At 42.0% G+C, this 23,710-nt stretch overlaps 1 protein-coding gene across 12 annotated transcripts in view; it reads left to right on the top strand.

Moving 5' to 3' along the window:
- The first annotated feature begins 2,142 nt into the window (after positions 1-2,142).
- Positions 2,143-23,710, top strand: part of ERC2 (ELKS/RAB6-interacting/CAST family member 2) — a 505,832-nt gene continuing 484,264 nt past the window's right edge. For 7 of the 12 annotated variants that reach the window (XM_083727010.1, XM_083727003.1, XM_083727009.1 and 4 more), the window contains exon 1: positions 2,169-2,474. The gene's annotated coding sequence lies outside the window, so the exon portion shown is untranslated. Of the gene's footprint in view, positions 2,475-23,710 lie in introns of all 12 variants that reach the window. The other 5 variants (XM_083727002.1, XM_083727012.1, XM_083727004.1 and 2 more) reach the window with 1 other exon arrangement.

Here is a 23,710-nt window from a genome sequence, read left to right as displayed (position 1 = left end):
GATGTACATATTCTCCTTTTTAGCATCATCTGTGTCAGGGGTTGCCAACCTTTTTGGACCAGTGGGCACATTTTGAATTGAATTGTATCACTAAGGATTTGTTTTGTACATTACTTTTTTATGTAGCAGCACCTAAGTTATGGAACTACCATGAACACCATCCCTGGGAAATCTGGCAAGCCTTTATTTAGGAGAACCTTTTATAATTCGTTTTAATCTGGATGGGCTGGCATGATTTTAAAGAAGACTCTTTAACTGAGGTGTTTTATGTTCTTTAATTGTGTTGTGATTTTATTGTTGCTGTATTGGTTTTTTAAAAATTATGTGATGCTGCATCATTTTAAGTATTTGCAAGCCACCTGTACAAATATGTAAGATAAAGGAACACATTTATGGAAAACTCAGGGTGCGTAGAATCTCTTCCCTTGATTTCCCCATGCTCCTACAGAATATTTGAATTAATTCATTTTGATATTAACACAATGCTTGCAATGAAAATGGCCAGAAAGTGCCCACAAAAACTATTGTTGAGGCAGATTCTTGTGTTTCACATGAGCAGATAGCAAAGGTTTGTAGGACAACAATAATCTTGATCAGTAATATACTCTGGAAATAATAGTCATGGCTATAAACAAATTCAGCTGGTTTGGATGTGAAAAATGTTACAGCATCGAAAAGATTAAATCACTATATGATCTGATCGATTGAAATCAACATTACTTTGTCCAGAATTAATATAGAAGCTCTATTCACAGCAAGATGGTTCAGCCACAGTGCATGTATACAAAATAATTACAGATGTTTAGTGTGTGTGTGTGTGTGTGTGTGTGTGTATGATAAAACAATTAAAAAGTCAGTTTCTTTACTTCTAGACTAGATGCACAAAGAGGGATACAGTGGCTGTACCTCTTATTGGAGACTAGTTTAGTAGATTATATCCCTCATGTTGTGCATTTACTGTGTGTACTCTCACTGTGTTCCATCTCCAACAGCTAAAGATCCATAGCTAGAATGCTATTGATTGGAAAGGCATGAAGTATAGTGAAGTATAGACATGTGGTGGTAGGCTCACCAACGTGGTATGCCACTGTTTATGTCAAAACCACATCTCTTCAGAAAGATGAAAAATAGTGATCTACAGCTGCAGAGATTGCATGACTGTTTCATTCTTTACCCCCCAAAACAGTTGATTTTTTCTTGTGGACCAGAACCATGGAGGCAACCATGAGGAAATCATAGAAGGGAAATGATTTGATGGTGACATCATGTAGATGTTGCATAAAATTATATGTATGATAGTGCATGGGTATTGCTATTACATCTATAGGCACGTATCACATCAAAAGTTTAAAAACACAGGAGACTTTCTGGAGCAAGTGTCTGAAATAAATTACCCCCAGTACGTTCTGTATAGCTCTGTACTATTAAGGCCAATCAGCTGTTGCTGTTAATAAAATAATAATAATCCGTGCTTTTTTCTTTCTTATTCTAGAAAAAGAGTGCTGGTACTCACCAAGAAATTGTTACAGTAAGTGCCACGCTTTTAACATTTGGGAGGGACAAGGTGTGGCTACTGTGTACCTTGTATACCCCGGGAATTCAGCCCTGATGATGATGATGATGATGATACCTTTATAACGGGGATGCCTAGGAGCCTGTGTTTAATTATATTAGCACATTTATACGAAATGTACACCCATTATTAAAACAGTCATACATATAAATAAAAACAGACCTTGGAGGCTGCGTTTTGGGCATATGTTTGCAAGCACGTGCGTCCACCTATTTCTGCCAAGGTGAGCTGGCCTTGCGCCACTATTTTCATTCCACCCTCGGCTGGCCACCGTTCGCCTTGAAGGCGTGCGAGCAACTGGGCTGCGCGCGAACCTGAGCATCTCTGGAGCGGGTAGGGCGCCTCCCGCCAAGCCTCGGGCAGCGGGGGGTCAGCTCTTTCCCTCCGCTCTCCGGGCTTGCAGAGCGCAAAGGGAGATGCCGGGCGCCGGGGCGAAAGAAGGCAAGCCTTTGGAGCGTTGCTGCTGCTGCTGCTGCTTTTGCTGCTGGAGGTCCGGTTTGCAGCCGGCCCCTTCCGAGGAAGCTCGCTGCTGCCCCCGGCGGAGAGCGCGAGGCGCGCAGCTCGGGCGAGCGGGCAGCTCCTCGGGAATGCTGGGAATGTTGAGTCAGGGACTGGCGAGGCAGGGAGTCGGGCTGGCGGCTGGCTGAAGGGAGCCTGGGCGCGAGGGGCAGGAGGGAAGCGGCGGCGGCGGCGGCGGCTGGGGGAACTACGGGAGCCTCTCCCGACTGCAGCAGGTCCCTCCTCCTCCTCCTCCTCTCGCCTCGTACCTGTTCCCCCGGCTCCTCTCGCCGCGCCGCGCCGCGCCGCCTCTCTCCCCGCTGCAATGGGCTGTCGGCGAGGCAGGATGCTGTGAGATCCATGTGAGGCGGACGCGAGAGAGACGGATGCAATGATTGGAAAGGTGAGGAGCTCCAGCGCGGATATGGCCGTGGTGGATTTGGGTGCATCCATTTGGACGCACACGAATTGTGCCTTGGGCGTTTCAAAGCATCGAAGGGTCGGCAAGGGCGGGCTGGGGGGGGGGGGAAGAATGAGAGAGTCCAAGGTTGGGGGGAGGCTTTCCTTGGAAAGACAAGAGCCTTGCTCTGTGATAAACGCCTGCTGATACATTTGCCCGAGCTGGCATCTCGCTCCCGCGGAAGCACCGACGCTTGCAATTTCTCCTAGAAAACAGCCATGCAGTTGCCAGGGCGGGTTTGTGTATGAGAGAGAGCGAGATCCATGGAGAAATACTATCCTGTCCAACGCCGCCTTTGCACGGGCTTGGTAAGACTCGGAAACGGCGGGCTTTGGAATAAGAGTTGACATACGTTGTGCATAGCTTTCGGGTTTTTATAAAACAAATGTTTAGGGGAAGAGGCTTCCTTCTTCCCCAGCAAGCCCCCTCGCCCCGCCTCGCGCTTGCAAGGAGGAGGATTCCCAGGAAGAAACGAGGATATTATATTCGCAGTTATATAATGAACCGAGGCAATACGGACCTTTGTACATTTTAGTATGCTCTGGGGTTGAAAGATTATTTGGGGCGGCTGTAAGATCAGGATACCTAATGTGTAACCTGCACAGATTTGAATAGCACGCATGTCTTGCATTAGTGTGTGTATCTATATATATATCTGTAGCGCAAATATCTGTAGTAATAATGTGGTGGAGGAGTCCCCCCTCCCCGTTTTATTAGTGTGTGATTGATTTCTAGGCGGCTACCTGCTAAGCCTAGGATGGATGGAGGGGGATCTCCTCCCTTAGCTGCGAATTTCCGTTTTGATAGACAAGCCGCAGGGCCACTTGCATTGGCAGGAACGGGCTCCTGGCTGTGAGCTCAGCCAATCGGTGCGGCTGGGGGGGAGGGCAAGTCCTCTTGTCAGGGTTAGTTTCCTGCTTGGCTTTTTAAATCAGTGGTCTCACTTAAGCGTTTGTTTGGTGTCTTCCCCTCCCTCCCCTTTTCTCCACCGCAGTGAAAGAAAGGGGGGAGGATTCCCCTTGCCTCTCCCCACTGGTCACCATTGACTCCCCTGCCCTTTATGATTCAGAGGGTGATGGAGAGGCACCTTCCATGAAAGATCATTTGTGGCGGTGCCCTTCCTCTTTTGGAGGGGTGGAAAGGGTGATGGAGAGACTTATTCTGCATTCCAAAAAAGAAGCAAGTGTGGCAAAGATTTATCACCCACTGGTTTGCTCTTCTTTATCTTCCTAAGGAGCAGATAGTCTCTCCTTTCACACCCCCAGGTTCTCTAGGTCCTTAGTTCTCAACTTATTGAGATCCACCTTTAACTGATTCATTCATTTAGGGACCCATTTCTTCTTTTTCTTTTACTGCATATTTGTTTGATGGTAGTGCTTCTGTTGGTGACACACCTTAAATCAGGCTGCGACCCAGTAATTGGCCCTTACTGACACCAGGTCAAGACCAGTGCTTTCTTTTTTGCTCTCTCTAGTAGTTAAATGGAACGACCTCAGGTAACCTAATCCCCAGTTCTCTTCTCTCCCAGCTGCTCTGGGTCCTGTGCTGTCTGAAGGGAGAATGTCCCTGGCTAACACACAGTTCAGCCTTCAGTTCAGCCCACAGAAGAGCTGCTACTGCACAAGGGGTTAATTATTTCCGTTGAAAGATAACACTCTTTGGTCTCACAAGAAGGACTTGCCAGTGACTGAGAGAAGGTCCAGCCAATTTCTTTGTGCCGTTTCACTTGTGCTATTCCTTCATTTGGTAGTAAAGTGCTACCTCAGGTTAAGGACAGTTTCAGGTTAAGAATGGACCTCCAGAACGAATTAAATTCTTAACCCGAGGTACCACTGTACACACTTTTGTATAGCTTGTGCTTTCTAAATGAATGTGGTGGTGATGGTTTTGGAACTATGCTGTAATCTGACAAATGCACCATGGTATTTCCTACACATGCCACATCCAAGTTCTACTGCCAAGAGGGCTTTCACACACATTACCCTGGAGTTCATAGTCTAAAACATAGGGTGCATTTTTTAGCAAGTTGTTGCAGATGCCTAAAAAATCCTGCAATTTCTTGTTGATAGGAAAATCCAATATATGCACAAACACTCATCTCAAACAGAACATGATTAATAGTTGCTGTTTCCCCAGTGTCCTTCTCTTTGTTTCTGTAGCGATATCTCCCTTAACAGAGCAACCGTAGAGTCATATAGTCTTTATTTGATTCATCAATGTACTTATCTTTTCCTCTCCAAAGTCAAAAGTATTCTTTTCTGTATTAAAACCTTAAAATCTTATCCATGCTCTGGCAGTTTTGCATCTATACTACTGGATTGTCCTCATCGTTGGCTGTCTCTCCCCCTACTGATACTTTCCTCTCCAATATGTTCAAAAAGACTTTCTAATCAAATCTTTGTTTTATTTCACCATGATTGTATTAATGTTCTTAAATATCTATATTGGCTTTCTCATATATATTCCAGTTTTTAAAAATGTCTAGCCACTGACTACGCTTCCCCTAACATCATTTCTTGCTTTTACTAGTTTATTAAAACTCCTCCCCTGTCTGCCTTCTTCTACTCCAGTCTCATGCTATACTCAGAAATAACTTTGCCATCTTTTATAAATTATCCCTCTTCAAGTAGCTCCACAACTTCACATTAGCATAGCTTTTCTGGTATCATCCATAGCCTTTCCTAACCTTTCTCCCTATAGCCATTAGCTGCATCTGTCATCTTTCTTCATTATTGCATCCTGATCCCACTGTTAATTCTACATCCTTCTCTTAAATGATTTGTGTGAATACAAAATATTTGCCTTTGGGTGTACACATTCAATAACATGTCATGCTTTACATACAGCAGTGAAAACAGGATATTAATTTCCACCTGTAGTTCTTGTGGCTTAAAGAACAAGATATTTATGGAAATTGTGTGTGTGTGTGTGTGTGTGTGTGTGTAAAGATTGTGTATGTTAAAATAGAATTTGAGGTGAATATTTATGTGGTATAAGTGTACACATGGACACATTAAACGATACAAAGGACTTAGAATTAATGAGGAGACATAATATATTACAATGGAACATGCACAGGTTGTATATATATTAAAAATCATTGGATCATTAGATTTTTGTAAAATAAAATGAAGAGAATGGTTTGTACTCTCTGGATCATTAGATTTAATTGTTTTTAAAATGTGAATGTCTGTAAAACACAAATATTTCAGTGGAAACATAATTGAGAGGGGAAAAAAAAACCCTCTCAGGATAATCTGAGATGCGTATTTTAGTGCTTGTGAGTTTACCAATGGGATACCAGCATGCCAGATTTGATTAGCTAAGTTTTCTCTTTGTGCAAATGGTGGAGTTTGATGGGTTATGTTAAAAATAAAATAAAAGGTGGGATCCATAGTTTTGTTCAGGGCTTGCAGATTGTGGTTGACGAAATTCAGCCTTCAAGGCTGGGAGATAAAAATGCAGGTATTCACACAAGGAACAGCAAAGAGAAATAATCTTCTCTCAAAATCTCAAGAAGTGACAATGGCACAATGACTAGATGCCCTATAAGCTGCATTGGAAAAATTACCTTCTGTTGCTGCAAAGATCAGCTGAATTCCAAGTAATTCAAAAAGAAGTGTGTTCTCTCCACATTTTGAAACTGTCAGCTATGTAACAGCTGATGAATCTGTTAGGAGTAGCATTACAGTGGTTCTAGGGATGGGTTCACGCAAATATGTTTCTATTAACCTTAATGTTGTTTTCTTGTCCTTGTGGACATGCTGTTTGAGCTTTGGAATGCTTAACCTTTTAGCAGTAGAGACATATTTCTTCTTGTCTTGATTACTGCAGGATTTGTTTTGCTTATCAATGCATTTTGGCTATCTTTTTTATTTTTAATGTAGTTAAATACACCAAAGTTAACTTTTCTGAGGCTAGCAAAATGTAAAAAGAAAAGAAAGAACAGGCAGGAATGTTTCACACGCACACAGTATAGGGTTGCAACATTGGCTGATATGTTCCGACTTAGAGAAGATGCAGGGTGATACTCAATGGAGATCCCATTGTGTCTGCTGGCACAGTTTTAGATAATTTAATTTGTGAAAATTAATTGAGCTTAAGCATTTAAAAAAGCATTTCTAAAGGTGGAGGAAAAGTGATGGAGGTGAAATTTTTGTTGTCTGATCATTTGCTCACATCAGAGAGCATTGAAGTAGGATTACTGTCTCTTCCTCTCTCTGAAGCACTGGTTTTAATGATTAAGAACCAAGAAATTAAGTACAAATTGGAACAAGACATGATGTTTGGTGCAACACACAATACTACCAGCAGGGCTTAAGAAGATGAATGCTTGTGAATTCAAAATTGCTGTATCCTCTCAGTTATTTATCTTAGCAGGTACTTTATCTGCATGTGACTTATAATGGTGGTTTTGTGTGGCGGGATGCTATAAATGGAGAGAATTTGTTGTCACAGTGCTGAGTCACTGAAGAAGACAGTAGTTTGCTTGACACTGCTGACCGGAGGAGATGCCATCCATTAATTTCAGTATTATCAACCTGTGTTCTTGGTTTGAGTGAGACATAGTTTGCTGCCTGGGGTGGAATAGTAAATGGTGCTCCTATTTCCCAAGTCAGTGTGCATATTACTCCAGGCTAACCAAGTTAATGTTGGTGCAACACAAAATCTCACAAGTGCTTCTCCCTGGAAGTAAACTTACAATTAAAATACATTAAATACCTAACTATTTGTTGCCCTTTCATGACATCTAAAATCAACAGTTTGAGGCAGCTGTCTGACTGTGCTCAAACTGCATGTGACCAGGGTTAATGTTCTTGCAACTAGACCAAAATGTCAATTTCTGAATGCCAGGTTTTGCTAGTTCTCAGGTCTGGGAGGTGGGGAGACAGTCTGTCCTGGCAGAGTTCCACTTCTCTGGAAGTGCAGGTACACTGTTAGGTTGTGCTACTGGTTTCAGCACAGAAACTGGAGTCTCATGTGGCCTCAGTGGCTAGGCGTGCTTTGTTTTCAGCTATGGCTGGTTCACCAGCTATGGCCTCTTTTGGATAGAAATGACTCAACCACTGTACTTCATGCTTTGGTAACTTCCAGACTGGATTGTTGCAATGCACTCTACATGGGGCTGCCATTGAAGATGATTTGGAAGCTTTGATTGGGAGAAAATGCACTGACCAAATTTATGGCTAGGGTTCCATTTTGATCTCACATAAGCTGTTTTGAAACAGCTGCATTGGTTGCCAGCTTGTTTCCAGGATTAATTCAAAGTGCTCATGTTAAAGTCCTAAATAGCTTAGGTCCCAAATTCTGAAAGACCATTTCCTTCCCTAGAAGAAGAAGAGTTTGGATTTGATATCCCGCCTTTCACTCCCTTTAAGGAGTCTCAAAGCGGCTAACATTCTCCTTTCCCTTCCTCCCCCACAACAAACACTCTGTGAGGTGAGTGGGGCTGATAGACTTCAGAGAAGTGTGACTAGCCCAAGGTCACCCAGCAGCTGCATGTGGAGGAGCGGAGACGCGAACCCGGTTCCCCAGATTACGAGACTACAGCTCTTAACCACTACACCACACTGGCTCTCAAGACTGGCCCTAAAGACCCTCTCAGGTGTTAAGATTGACAGAGGGGACTCTCCTGGTAGTTCTGCCACCCTCAGAAGCTCAGGCAGTGGTGGTCTAAGAGAGGACATTTGGTGTGACAACCGCAAACTTTTGTAACTTAACTCCCTCCCCATAGAGGTGTGCCTGTCAACTTACAGTTTTTGGAGATTGCTGAAGATGTACCTCTTTACCCTGACCTTTGACATGTGAGAAATACATTTTCCGGACTGCTCATGGATCTCAATCTCACATTATGTTTGAGATGGAGTCCTAAGAGTTTTACCTTGGAAGTTGTCTGAAAAGGTTGAGGGCAGGGTGATGTTGCTAAGAAAAGTGCTATTCAGTATGAAAGCCAAGATACATTTTGGCTCCAGAAACACTGAGCAGTTTCCACATTATGTTTCACAAACAGAGCATAAGTATCAGTGATGGATTTTCAAGTGGACAACACACTGGCTTGTTTTACCTTCCCACCTGCCGAACATCTGGGTCTTTTACAGTTTCTTTACTTTACTTGCTGCATAACTTTCATCACAGATTTGTTTTTATCTGTCTCTCTCTCTTCTTCATTCTGTAATAATGCCTTTACTTGTTTGCTAAAGCTACCCTCCTTTTCTCCTCTTACTTTCATCGGTATGGCCATGAAACGCTTAATTAGGGGATTGTGGATTTCTCCAGCTCTGCTAAGTGCCACCATGACCTAACAGTTATTTGGTTAAGAAAGTCTATCTGCTCCTCTTTTTATCACCTGGTTTGTTGGGTGGGGAAATAGCACTTCCTTGATAACAATCTATTATCTATTTATCACTGCTTTTGATAAAAGAGGAAAAGAAGTCTGTCTTCTCTATCCCAAAATGTCTGATTTTGTCTTTATAGGCCTAATTTGCTGATTATTTTTTCAGCAGTGACAGCAACAGATGAAGTTGAAAAAGTAGATCATGCAGGTTCAAGAAAAGCATCAGTTGGAGTTGTGATAGTGAATGAAACTGATTTGAAAAGGAGTAATTTATTCCCCTTAGCCATACCCAGTGAGGCTAGATGAATTCTTATACTCTATATGACATGGATTTGGAGCCTGTGGCCTTGTTGGATTGCAACTCTTATCATCCCTGCCCATTGGCCATTCTGGCTGGGGCTGATGGGAGTGGAAGTCCAACCACACCTAGAGGCCTTCAGCTTCCCCTTCCCCTTTCTATGGTCTGTTTTACTTTCGATGGCTAATGCTGGAGGCCACTTCATGGCAAATTTCACCATGTCCTGTATAAAGCTGGTTGTGTGTATGGGGGTGCCATAGCAGACTTATGTGGAAGTTTGCAGTGCCACAGATAAAATAGCTGAGTTCTCTTGTGGGTGAATGACATGAATGACTTAACCATGAGGGACAGCTTAACTGTCATGTGAAATAACATGTGAACAGACCATATATCATTTGTTCAATAAGAAAGAAAGAAAGAGAAAAACTATAGGAAGAGTGAAAGTAAGTCCGATACTTCAGTATTCAAAAGCAGCATATTGAGCCAGAATACCAGTAATTCCTATGAAAAGCAGCATCTATTTCCTCCCAGCACTTCCCCCCTACTTTATACTGTAGTTTGTTATGCACTTCGTTACATTCCTCACTTAAGGGTGGATTTTAAAATCCTTTAATGAGGAACAGTGTTTTATTACTTCCATTTTAAATGCACCTATAAAGTCTTGGGTTGATTTAGGCATTAGAAGATCTATTGCTATATGTACTGTTCCATTGGGCTTCAGCTGATAAGCCCACATTTAGTTGTGATTCTACGGTGATTCCACTTCAGGTTATAACCTCCTTTCTAGTTTTCTGGTGCTGCTGTTTTGGGTAAGTAAGTAAGTAAGTAAGTAAGTAAGTAAGTAAGTAAATAAATAAATAAATAAATAAATAAATAAGTGAAGCTGAAAGATGGGAGAGAGAGTAGGGTGTAAAGAGACAGAGAAACGTAAAAGAAGATGAACACATTCAACAACAAATTAAAAGTGGGTCCCATGCTGCAGGTAAGATCCTGGGTCTTTAGTTTGCTGATCACTGTGCTGTTCTACACTGTATATTATTTTGCTTTAGAGTATAATGCCTATTCTAAGCAACTTAATTGTTCTTGTTGTTTAATTGTTAAGGTTGGCTAAAGCTTGAAATCACATCTGATATCACAAGTGAGAATCTTACTTTGTGTGTAAAAGAATTAAGTTCTGAGTCTTGGTTGCATGCAAAGTCTGGAAAGAACTTAATTTAAGTAGACCTCTGGTTTTTATATACTTGATGTTTTAATTTGATAGCCATAAGCAAATCAGCAACAATAGTGATAATTAATAACAATATATCCATTTGTTGTTCCTGCATCTTGGGGACTGTCGGGTGTTTGCAGTGTTAGTCCTGCTCAGAGTAGACCCATTGGGATTGATAGCCATTTCTAGTACTCTGCTGTCCGTATTACATCAAATGACCCAAGCTGTTGTAACTGTTGACATTTTACTGAAAATCCTATAAGAATTCTGTAAATGCCACCTACTTTTCAGCTGCACACAAATGAATGCTGACAGTCACATTTAGATGACTGTCAGCATCTATTGATGTATTTCTCACTTTTATGCTTTTGCAAAATGTGTCTGGGATTATCAAGGTTCACATGTAAATTACTGGTTTTGGTGAGCTTTGACATTCTCCTGTAAAATATTCTGGGTCATATCTGGTGTTACTTTTACTCACAGCAGGCCCACTGAAATTAGTGGGCATGACCAGCTTAGGTCTAGTAATTATGAGTCTAACTTAGTTTGATGCAATCCACTGCCTATCTTATTTCGGTCTGTATATGTTCCTGTTTTGTACCAAATAGCGGAGCTAATCATCCAAATATACCCAGCTGACTGGTACCATAGGTGGCACCCAGTGAAATGTCATCACACATGTAAAGAAAGAACCCGCCCACATAATGTGCTTCAGTTTGTCCAAAGTTGGATAACATATTTTATACTGGATTTTCTTCCAAATCGTAGTTTAGCTTTAAAAGGCAAATGTTGGCACTACTGTATGTTGAATTTTGAATGTTTGCTTGCTTCTGGGCATGTACCAGCTGGTTTTTTTTTTTTTTGCATGTCTTATATGTGCAGTTTTTCCCAGCACTGAAGCAAATGGAGAAGACCTCACTTGCCTTACGCTCCATGTGTACATTTTGGAACTTCTATATGCACATGGGAGCTCCTGGATTGTGGCTTTGCTAAATGCGCACAAATAGCCAAATTTAATACAGTGTTGACATATGACTTTCTAAGTGTATTACCATTTAGAAGTGTTTGATGATTAAGCAATATATAAATATATCTGATAAAAAGAATAAACAATTATACTTTGGCCCGACACTGTTAGGCTGCTTGTTGGGGCTGATGTTTTCTTGTAAGCCTGTCATTGCTTTATTCTCTGGCAGTTTGGTTTTGCACTGAGGCAACTCACCATCCCAGTAGCTGCGTCTTCTCTCTGTCCCTGCACACCACCATTAAGCTGTTAGGTTGGAATTCCATGTTACACGAGAACCACGCCATAGGTGATAATTCAGGGACAGCATGGCGACAGATGGATAGGTAGAGACCGAACTGTAATGTCTGTTTTGTAGAACATCACCTTTAGTAAGAGTGTCTGCTTTCAGCAGTTTGAGGAGTACACTGACTGATGATTTACTGGATTATCAGCAGTGCTTCCTGCACCACCAGGGTTCCTTGGGGGCTCCAGTCCAGAGCTGAGAGCCATTCATTTTCTAAGTCTTGATGAGAAAGCAGCTAGAGATGGTATAGCTGTGAGCAGCACTCCACGTACATACATCCTTGCCAGCAAACCGCAATTGCCAGTTGAATTTTGTTTTGTAATTTTGCATTGTTTTTGTTGACGTGTTGGATTACCATATTACCTTGCAATTTAATTTTATATTTTATTGTTTGCCCCGTGAGCTGCCCTGAGAACGTGTGCTGATGGGCTACCCTGTAAATCTAATAATAGTGCAGTCTCATTTGCATCTGGATTGGTATATAAAATTAAGCACCATTTTAACTTTAGAAGTAAATAAATAAAAAGACATGCAGTTTTCTATATATTGAGTAATCCAGAGGAATGTAGATTTGTGTTACAAAGATTGCTTAACGAAATTTGTCTAGCCTGTATGCCTCTCTCTGCTCATATCACTGTTGTTTCCTGACTTCTGTTCATTCCCCCACTCCTGGAGTGGACGGCTACCTAAAGCACCTGTATTGAACTTGGAGCAGCTGCTTCATTTAGCAAGGAACTAAGAAGTGACATATAACAAGGACTGCAGTAATTAAAATAAATGCACGCAAAATAACAAACAATATCAAACAGTTGCTGTAAACTGTGTCAGTTACTTCCTTGAATGAGTATCTGGAATCAGTAATGGGCAAAAACTCAAATTCATTTGTGATAGCGGGGAACTTAAGGGACTCTCGAATTGGGAGAATGTATATTCTGGGTGAGTTCACACTGCCATAATGAGCAGGTTCACGGTTGGAAAGGGGTGGGGTATATATCCTTGTGGTGTACCATTTTGAACCTGGGAATTCCTGCACCAATTGATTTTTTACTAGAATGTTTTATTTTATTTTTTGAAGAAAAGGGGAATTCAGTTTACAGAATATTACCCTGGCCAAGGTACAGTGGTACCTTGGGTTACAGACGCTTCAGGTTATATACGCGTCAGGTTACAGACTCCGCTAACCCAGAAATGGTACCTCAGGTTAAGAACTTTGCTTTAGGATGAGAACAGAAATTGCACAGCGGCAGTGCGGCGGCAGCAGGAGGCCCTATTAGCTAAAGTGAAGTTCAGAATGGACCTCCGGAATGAATTAAGTTCTTGACCTGAGGTACCACTGTACTCTCAATGACAGTTTAACTGAGAATAAAGTATTAAAATGTTCAGCTCATGAGCATATGTCAACAGTGGCTGCTGGCTAGCTTTGAGTGCCTGTTCTGATAAATGCAGATGACTCTGGCACAAAAACAGTGCATAAGCTCGCAGTTGTGGTGTTTTGCATTCCAAACACATTAAGAATTTTAGGACAAGGAAGTTTTTATTCAAATACATCAATTATTATGAGCTAGGGAAACTCCTACTCTGAGCCCATTATTTTTTAATAGGAATAGCCTTTTGGATCAGGCCAATGGCCCTTCTAGCCCAGCATCCTGCTCTCACAGTAGCCAGTCAGGTGCATGCGGGAAGCACAGAATCAGGACCAAAGTACAACAACACTCCTGCAGTTTCCAGCAACTAGTATTTAAAAGTATTAAAAGGTAAAGGGCCCCTGGACGGTTAAGTCCAGTCAAAGGCGACTATGGGGTGCGGCGCTCATCTCGCTTTCACGCCGAGGGAGCCGGTGTTTGCTCACAGACAGCTTTCTGGGTCATGTGACCAGCATGACTAAACTGCTTCTGGTGCAATGGAACACCGTGACGGAAACCAGAGTGCACAGAAACACCTCTTACCTTCCTGCCGCAGTGCTACCTATTTATCTACTTGCACTAGTATGCTTTTGAACTGCTAGTTTGGCAGGAGCTGGAAACAGAGCAACAGCAGCTCATCCCGTCTTGGGATTTTGAACTGCCAACCTTCTGATCGGCAAGCCCAAGAGGCTCAAAGGATTAGACCACAGCGCCACCCACGTCCCTTCAGAAGCATTACTGCTTCCGACTGTGGAGGCAGAACATAGCCACTCCATAACAAAATATCAGCAGTACCTAAAATATGCCAAGCGTTCTCCCCATATAGCATAGAATATTTGTGTGTTTTTTCCATCTGGGAAAAAGGTTTTTTTCTTGTCGCCAAGTGATAAGTGATTAAAGGCATCTTGGCAGAAAGTATGAAATAATAAGAAATTTCTGTGATGGACTTCGTTAGTTTCAGGTCTTGAAATGGAAATGCAAAGCTGCATGCATTACACAGCTTGAGCATAATCCGCCCCTTGGTTTACACGTGTCGATGGCATGATGTGGAGGCCTCTGAGCAGATGTGACTGCTGCTAGGACCCATATCCTGTCTCCATCGCATCAGAAGCTGTATTGTACACCAATATGTGCTCTGATGGTGTTTCCTGCTTGGCAGGGGGTTGGACTCGATGGCCCTTGTGGTCTATTCCAACTCTACGATTCTATGATTCTTATTGCAACAAAAGAGACTCGTCCCCACCCAACAAGGGCATATAACTGCCCAGTCCCTAGTTGGACCAAGCTTACTACAGCCAGTAGGTACTCTGGCCATAGGAAGGTGACAAGATGATGGGGAGATCTCCCTATGTGAGACGACCCCACAACTCATATTGTATGTGTGTGTTGGGCAGTGAGGGAACATGATGAGGCCAGCTTGGTGTTCAGTGGCCTCCTGGGTTCTGTGATTCCATATAGGTTTTTTTTAATGGGCATATTGCTAGTATTGTATTCTGTACCAAACAATGTTTCTTTCAACTTTATGCATCTTGGGAAGTAGCCTATGAAAGCTGATGCCACAATAAATGAAAGTGTCACTCTTTTTGCATCACCATCCTAACAGAAGCACTCGGCTGTCTAGATCAGCTGCTTTCTCTGTTAACAGCAAATATCCAACAATGTTGTGAATGTTGACATTTACAGGTGAATACTGACATTCCCGTAAGAATTTTGGAAGTGCCACCCACTTTTCAGCTACACACAAATGAATGCTGACAATCTCATTTAGATGACTGTCAGCATCCACTGATGTATCAGTGAGTTTAAAACATTCAGAAAATGTGTCTGGAATTGCAAATGGATAATTTTTTTGGTAAATATTGACATTTTACTGTAAAATATTCTTGGCTGTATCTGGTGTCCGTTCTACTCAGAGTAGATTCATTGAAATTAATGGTCATAACTAATTTGAGTCCAACTAATGTTGGATACCTCTCGCTGCACAGAGATAGGTAGCTTTTTATTGAGGTCATGGCGGCCATTGTCTGGAGTGATTTAATAAAAGTCCTCACAACTGACAATAGATTCATACTTCTATAGTTATTCCTCCATATGCCATGAGCTATCACCAGCTGCTTTTCTGGTGATTGAGGTATTGTTGCCACCAGCAGAACTGTGTTTTATATTCAGGGATTAAAGAAATTTAAATTTAGTCAGTGACTTAGTTGCTTACTTCTTCTATTTAGCCAGGTGTTGATAGAGAACATTTTGCTTCATGTAGGAGGCGATCTTCAGATCCCAGGCCTACGCTTCTATTTATGTGGACATGAAAGCTTAACACTTTTCTCAGTTGTATGTTGAGCCATCACTTAAACAAGATGACTCCTAGGGTGAGTTAACAGTACATTAGAAGCGAGGAGCATAGACAAAAAGAGCATCCCTAGGAACTTGGATTCAGCCCAGTTTTCGATTTGATGATGAAGACACACTGTTTTAAAAAGCCTTTTGTGAAACATTCTTAGATGTTGCCCAGCCAGCCAATCTTTCTGGTAAAATAAATACACTTTTATTAGGAGCCCCGTTTATTCTGATGTGCTTCACATTGTTGGAAAGAGAAGCCACATTACAGAACAGGATTCTTCTTGAGTTTTCCTTTCTCTCTTGTTGCTTTCAGGTTCTTGGGTTCCCCCCCTGTTTTTCCTTACTCCTTTATTTCTCACTGTGGAGTTATAAAGATGACCAACTGCTTATGCTTGCATAAAGCAGTTAGTTATATACAACAAATTCATGTGTTTGAGAAAATCTTCAGTAAAGGACTATGGGTTGAGTCCTTGAGAAATAATTTATAAAGTGCAACACAGTTCAATGTGTGTATGCATCTCTAGGGGCCAATGCTGGCACAGAGCTCCTGATCTTTTAATCATGGTTAAGGATTAGAAGTGGGCTGTGGGGTCATGTGCTCCTTCCCTACTTGTGATTTCCTCACTGGTATTGATCATAGTTAAGAGAGCAGTGTTAAGCATGGTTTCATGCTAACCAGGATTTCTCTCTTAACCAGGATTTGAAAGCAGCTCCAGGGCATGGTTAGCATTAAAGTTGGCATCAACAAACACTTGGGATTTGAATGTCTGATATGGAATTCAGAGAGCAATTTCCCCCTGGGTTAAGTTTGATCTTGCTATTTTTTGGCTTTCGCTTTTAGCATTTCATTTGGCTCCCCTGCTTATCTGGCTCTGTTTTGCAAGAGCATCTTTGCACATGACATGCGCCCCTCCGCTTGTTGGCATACTGTCTTCTGCACTGTGTTATATTATGACCAGGATTGTGGATCTTTGGGGAGTGATCTGTGACTGAGATTGGATTACATTTGATCTCTTCTAGTTCTGATTCTATAGACTGTATAAGGCTTGAGAAGTAATAGCTTTGGTACAACTTTCTTTTCCTTGTTTTTTATCTTGCATGTTGAGCTGTCTAGTTTTCTGTAACCTACCAGTGACCACATCCATTTCAGTCCCTTCCTCCAGTCTGTTTTCCCTTTCTTCCACTTCTGCTTTCTAGTATCTTCAAATATCTATAGTCCTTTCAGAACTGATCCTGTAGCTCATCTTATTAACCTGACTACCATTGCTTCTGTTGATTGGTCTCTCTGCTTGGTTTTGTAAATTAACATGATAATTTAACCATAAAATTACAGAAATATTGCACAATAAAAAGCTGCAGTGTTTTCTGTTCTGTTTATGACTAAAGATTGGTGTATACTGTATTACTAACCCATGTTAATTTAGCAGTAAGAGCTATGAACATCAGTTGTATTTATTTCTAAGTAAGTACAAGGGACGCAGGTGGCGCTGTGGGTTAAAGCCTCAGCGCCTAGGACTTGCCGATCGAAAGGTCGGCGGTTCGAATCCCTGCGGCGGGGTGCGCTCCCGCTGCTCGGTCCCAGCGCCTGCCAACCTAGCAGTTCGAAAGCACCTCCGGGTGCAAGTAGATAAATAGGGACCGCTTACCAGCGGGAAGGTAAACGGCGTTTCCGTGTGCGGCTCTGGCTCGCCAGAGCAGCGATGTCACGCTGGCCACGTGACCCGGAAGTGTCTCCAGACAGCGCTGGCCCCTGGCCTCTTAAGTGAGATGGGCGCACAACCCCAGAGTCTGTCAAGACTGGCCCGTACGGGCAGGGGTACCTTTACCTTTACCTAAGTACAATTAGGATTATATCCCAACGGTGCAATCCTATACCCATTTAGGGAGTAATCCAAGCCCAAGATCTGCCAGAATGAGCAAATTTTGCTCCAGTGGATCTCTGGCTCAGGCGGCCAATTCCTGGAGCAGGTTGGCTATACCAGTTTAAACTTCCTCATCCTGGCTCAACCGGGACTAGTAGCAAGCTGAGTAGAGACTTGAATCTGATGCCAGCGTACGCCCTGGGGGGGGGGGGAAGGTGCTCTAGAGTGGGAGGTTTCAGGAGGACTTAACACTTGATCTTAATTGCATTCAGTTCAGTCATGTGACCTTGGAATCTGGCAGAACTAATGCTGACAAAAACGGTAGTGCTAGTAAAACTCTGTTTTAAAGCCTTGCTTTCCCTCTGACAGACTTAGGCTGGCTCAGCTGGCAGTAACCCTGCTCTTGAATGGTGTTTGGATCTGACATATTTTATATTGGCTTAATGACATTAAAGACTTTATATTGGCTTAATGACATTATGCTGGCTTCCCATGTTTAGGATTGCTTCCAAACCTGGGTGTAAGTCCATTGAATTCAATGGGTGTTACTTCTGAGTAGACATGTGTAGGATTGGGTTTGTAAAAGTTACAAAGCAGAGAGATGGAAAGTCATCATTGAAACCAATAGTTTCTTCTAAACTTAAACACCATGGAAGATTTAAACTCATGATGTCATTCTCAGTAGAGCTCAGGTGATGAGATAAAGAGGAAATCTTGAAAATAAATGAACCCTTATTTAGAAAGTGCTTTCTTTCAAAATAGACCATTTTCTGTTGGTTGAGATCTTCAGTAGAGATGTTGCTGTTAAACAAAACAGCAACAAAAAAAGCACCTTTTTATCCCTTCCTTACTTTCTGCTCTTAATTAGGCCTGTAAACATTACTGCATGAAATACATCTTTGTTCAAAATCCAGAGGATTTAATCTAAAAGTTACATACACTTCAGGTTATAGACTCCGCTAACCCAGAAATAGTACCTCGGGTTAAGACCTTTGCTTCAGGATGAGAACAGAAATCGTGCTCTGGCGGCGCGGCAGCAGCAGGAGGCACCATTAGCTAAAGTGGTGCTTCAGGTTAAGAACAGTTTCAGGTTAAGAACAGACCTCCAGAACGAATTAAGTACTTAACCCGAGGTACCACTGCAATCCTAAAATTCCTTAAACATTCAGTGAAAAATGCTAATAAAAAAGAAATGTTTGCTCCAAGATCATTCCACAGTAGATCTGATACGTCTATAAAATAAATCAACTAGATTAGAATACATTTGAAGTGAAAATAACTTATTAATATAGGAAGTACCCGCAAAATGGTCATTTGTTGTTGTTGTTTAGTCGTTTAGTCGTGTCCGACTCTTTGTGACCCCATGGACCAGAGCACACCAGGCACTTCTGTCTTCCACTGCCTCCCGCAGTTTGGTTAAACTCATGTTTGTAGCTTCGAGAACACTGTCCAACCATCTCGTCCTCTGTCGTCCCCTTATCCTTGTGCCCTCAATCTTTCCCAACATCAGGGTCTTTTCCAGGGAGTCTTCTCTTCTCATGAGGTGGCCAAAGTATTGGATCTGTCCTTCCAGTGAGCACTCAGAGCTGATTTCCTTCAGAATGGATCGGTTTGATCTTCTTGTAGTCCATGGGACTCTCAAGAGCCTCCTCCAGCACCATAATTCAAAAGCATCAATTCTTCGGCGATCAGCCTTCTTTATGGTCCAGCTCTCACTTCCATATATCACTACTGGGAAAACCATAGCATTAACTATACAGACTTTTGTCAGCAAGGTGATGTCTCTTCTTTTTAAGATGTTTGTCATTGCTTTTCTCCCAAGAAGCGGGCGTCTTTTAATTTTGTGACTGCTGTCACCATCTGCAGTGATCATGGAGCCCAAGAAAGTAAAATCTCTCAGTGCCTCCATTTCTTCCCCTTCTGCTTGCCAGGAGGTGATGGGACCAGTGGCCATGATCTTAGTTTTTTTGATGTTGAGCCTCAGACAATATTTTGCGCTTTCCTCTTTCATCCTCATTAAAAGGTTCCTTAATTCCTCCTTACTTTCTGCCATCAAGGTTGTGTCATCTGCATATCTGAGATGGTTGATATTTCTTCCAGGAGTCTTAATTCCGGTTTGGGATTCATCCAGTCCAGCCTTTTGCATGATGAATTCTGCATATAAGTTAAATAAGCAGGGAGACAATATACAGCCTTGTTGTACTCCTTTCCCAATTTTGAACTAATCAGTTATTCCATATCCAGTTCTAACTGTAGCTTCTTGTCCCACATAGAGATTTCTCAGGAGATACATGAGGTGATCAGGCACTCCCATTTCTTTAAGAACTTGCCATAGTTTGCTGTGGTCGACACAGTCAAATGCTTTTGCGTAGTCAGTGAAGCAGAAGTAGATGTCTTTCTGGAATTCTCTAGCTTTCTCCATAATCCAGCGCATGTTTGCAATTTGGTCTCTGGTTCCTCTACCCCTTCGAAATCTAGCTTGCACTTCTGGGAGTTCTCGGTCCACATACTGCTTAAGCCTGCCTTGTAGAATTTTAAGCATAACTTTGCCAGCGTGTGAAATGAGCACAATTGTGCGGTAGTTGGAGCATGCTTTGGCACTGCCCTTCTTTGGGATTGGGATGTAGACTGATCTTCTCCAGTCCTCTGGCCACTGCTGAGTTTTCCAAACTTGCTGGCATATTGAGTGTTTGCTGCTTCTGTTAGGTCCTTTCCACTTTTGTCCTTTATTATGGTAATCTTTGTACGAAATGTTCCTCTCATATCTCCAATTTTCTTGAACAGATCTCTGGTTTTTCCCATTCTGTTGTTTTCCTCTATTTCTTTGCATTCCTCGTTTAAGAATACCATTTTTAAGCTTCAAGAAAAGAAATTTATTGGACGACTGGAACGAATTAATTTTTTCAACCTGAGACAGCAACTTTGATACAAGTAAAAGTGGACCTGGCTGGCCATCTCACTACTAAAGACCATTATCGGAGTTAAACAAGGATGTATTTTGGTGCCTTTTCTGTTTAACTTTTATATTAATGATATGGTTAAAGAACTGGACAGTCTACAGTTTGCTCCTGTTACAATTCTCGACCAAAACCCTTCAGTTTTAATGTATGCTGATGACCTACTACTTGTGTCTAGAACCCAGGTGTGCCTGAAACAGCTGCTTGCGAAATTAGGTTCATATTGCATGGGTAATGCTTTATCTATAAACTATGACAAGACACAGGTCATTGTATTTGGGAAGCTCCCTAAAAAGCATGTTTGGCGCCTGGATGAACACATTATAAATCAAGTAAATACGTTTAAATATTTGGGACTGGTCTACTCAGAAACAGCCTCTTGGAATATACAGCTATCTAACATTAAATTGCAAGGCTTTAAATCAGCAAAAGCTATTCTGAAATTTGCTGCTTGTAAAGGTGAAAATCTGGTTAACCCAGCTCTATCTGTTTATAAAGCAAAATCAATGGCCCAGATTTTATATGGCACAGATGTTTGGGGTACCTCAAAGGTTTCTGGTCTGGAACCCCTACATAATTATTTTTAAGAGCCCTCTTAGGCCTACCCAGAGATGTGCAATCCTCCATGGTTAGGCTGGAAACTTATATGTTGAGCATAGAGAGCCAAATGGATAAAAGAATCTTCTGCTACTGGTTTAGAGTTCAACAGATGGACAACACTAGGTTACCAAAAAAATGCCTGATTGAGTTCATGAATGGATTACCCTTAAAAACTGGGTACATCATGCTACCCAACTGATGGGCAAATATGACCTCGTAGTGACCGAGCTCAAAGAACTTTCCCTACACTCTCAGAAAAATATTTTTAAACGGACTATAAGGGCAGTGGCTACTAAAAACGACTTAAACTCCATGTACCCATCCACATGCGCCCCATTATATTTTAAACTTAGAGAGGCCCATGAATATACGTCTTACTTCAATGAATTGACTTTTGTACAACTCTGGAAAGCTTTTACAGAGCTACGATTAAATACAATAAACTCTGCTTATAGAGATGGGAGACATAGAGGCATACCAGTAACTGATCGTGTTTGTATTAGGGGATGCCCTGAATTAGAGGACCTTACACATTATATCTTGTGCTGCCCCTTATATATGGAAGCAAGAGAACGGTTTTTGACACCTATAACGATAAGGTCCCCTGGCCAGAATCCTTCTGACATGATTCTATATCTCCTTGCAGACATTGATAAGTATGTGACCTGGTGTGCAGCACTTTTTGCAACTGCCGCCAGGAAAATTAGAAAAAATTGTATAGCTGAGATAGCTATCAACTGTAAAGGAGATGAATTTTTTTGACCCCATCTACACCAAGCTGTATCTTTCTCACTAAACTTTGCACATAATTGTCTATTGTATTATTTAATATTACTTTTAATATATTAGTGGCCCTGCGGTGATTTTAGCTTAGAAATTATATTGTCTAATTTTTCAATTTGTATATTAAGGAGTTTCTATAGTTTTGTGCAGATTAGGTCATGTTTTGACAATGTAAATGTTTTAAGTTTTTGCATCAAACTAGTATATATTTTATTGAATGACATTGTATACATTGCAGCAGCCTTTGGCTATAAGCAATAAACTTGACCGACTGACCTGAGACTGCTGCATAGCAGCTCAGGTGCTGATTCTTGTGGTTGTCTAAGCAAACCCGACCTCTTTTTATTGCAAAACATTATCAACAGATATTTGTGGTTGTGGATCTGCTTACTCTAAAAGCCTCTGCAATGAATCTTCCTTTACTTTTTATTCTAATTGCCATAGGTTATGTGATGTGCTTATTTGCATCTAGTCATTAGAATTGTTCCACCATGTAGGGATATTGGCCTGGGGCCCCCTTCTAAATGGAAGAGCACTTATAGGGAATGAGCAATGTAATGAGTCCCTAGATGAGGCTTAAAACATTCCAACTCTAACTGCCCCATATAAAGGGGTAAACAAGGTAAAAGTTCAAAAGGGATAAACCTAGTGCAGCAAAAACCTTGGGTTAGCAGGAGCATTGATACCTAGTTTGGCTGTAAGAGTTCAAGTGGATAAGGACTTTTGTATACTTTACTGTAGAAAAGCAACAAATACATTTATGAAAACCAGGCAAGAAATAAAATAGTATACATAATAAGGAACAACAGACACAAGCAAGACAGTTTGATGGACAAAAAACAATGGGCCACACACAACCCAGGTTATTGCTATTTGATCATTATTAATCCTGAACTTCAAAGAAGCAGGAAGACGACTTGAATCTATAGATAAGATGTCCAGAGTGTCAAAATGAGTATGTAATATATATATGTGTGTCAGGGAACTGTCATCGGCTCAGAGGTGAGAAATAGAAGTTGTGTTACAGGGAGTGTCCGAAAATCTTGGGAAGCAGTGCCTCTTCTGGGAGGAGGAAAGCCCCACCTCCAGTGGGGAAGAGGTGCAAGGACCAGAGGATGCTGGTGGGAACCTTAACACCACTCCTGAGCAAGCCGGACAGGAGGGAAACATGCCATTGCCATCACCCATCCTGTGCAGTAGTCTGAGGCGCAGAGAGGGGTAGAGACGGTTGGGGGTAACGAAACTCTTATGTTGGGGGAGGTCCAAAAAAAGACCACTCCTGGATTCCGCTAGCGATTGAGCCAGACATGAGCTTTGGGGCTCTTCACTGTAAATAAAGGTAAAGGTAAAGGGACCCCTGACCATCAGGTCCAGTCATGACTGGCCCTGGGGTTGCGGTGCTCATCTCGCTCTATAGGCCGAGGGAGCCTATAGGCCGGAGTGCGTTTGCACATGGCAGAGGGGGTTTCTCTCTCCCCCCCCCAGCCCCTCCTGTCCCTCTGCCTACCTAGTGTGCTGCCGAGAGGCAGAGGCTGGTGGTGGCGGAGGAAGAAGGAGCAGCCCAAAAGGGCTGCTTTCAGGCTGCTCGTTCCTCCTCCGTCACTACTGCCAGCCTCTGCCACTGGAAATGTGCTCAGGTGAGACCCTCACTCGAGTATAAGCCAAGGGGGGCTTTTTCAGCATAAAAAAGTGTTGAAGAAGTCGGCTTATACTTGAGTATATGCAGTAAATGTTGATGAGGCAGGAAGAAAAATGGGCAGGAGAACAGCACAGGTGATGGTGTAAGGAGGAGAAAGAACATCTCAAAGAGTGCTTTAAAATGTTTTAATTAATTCAGATTGGAAAGTCATAAAGATACTGACCTAAATTTCTTGAAGGATCTAGCTAAGCTAATTTCACAATCACTTACAGGCTAGATTACACAGGTGGTGTAGGCAGTAAGTGTTGTGTGATACAGAAGAGAGCATTGGACTTCTATGCACTCTGCTACTGTACATGACAGCCAGAGTTTACCTCATGTAATGTGTGTGAATAGACCTTGAGCATGCAGTCTATTCATGCTCTCTTTTTTCCAAGAAATGG

The sequence above is a fragment of the Podarcis gaigeae genome (assembly GCF_964106915.1).
Source record: "Podarcis gaigeae genome assembly, chromosome: 2".
NCBI classification, from domain to species: domain Eukaryota; kingdom Metazoa; phylum Chordata; class Lepidosauria; order Squamata; family Lacertidae; genus Podarcis; species Podarcis gaigeae.
Note: the sequence above shows the minus strand (reverse complement) of the source record. Positions and strands in the feature narration are given on the sequence as shown.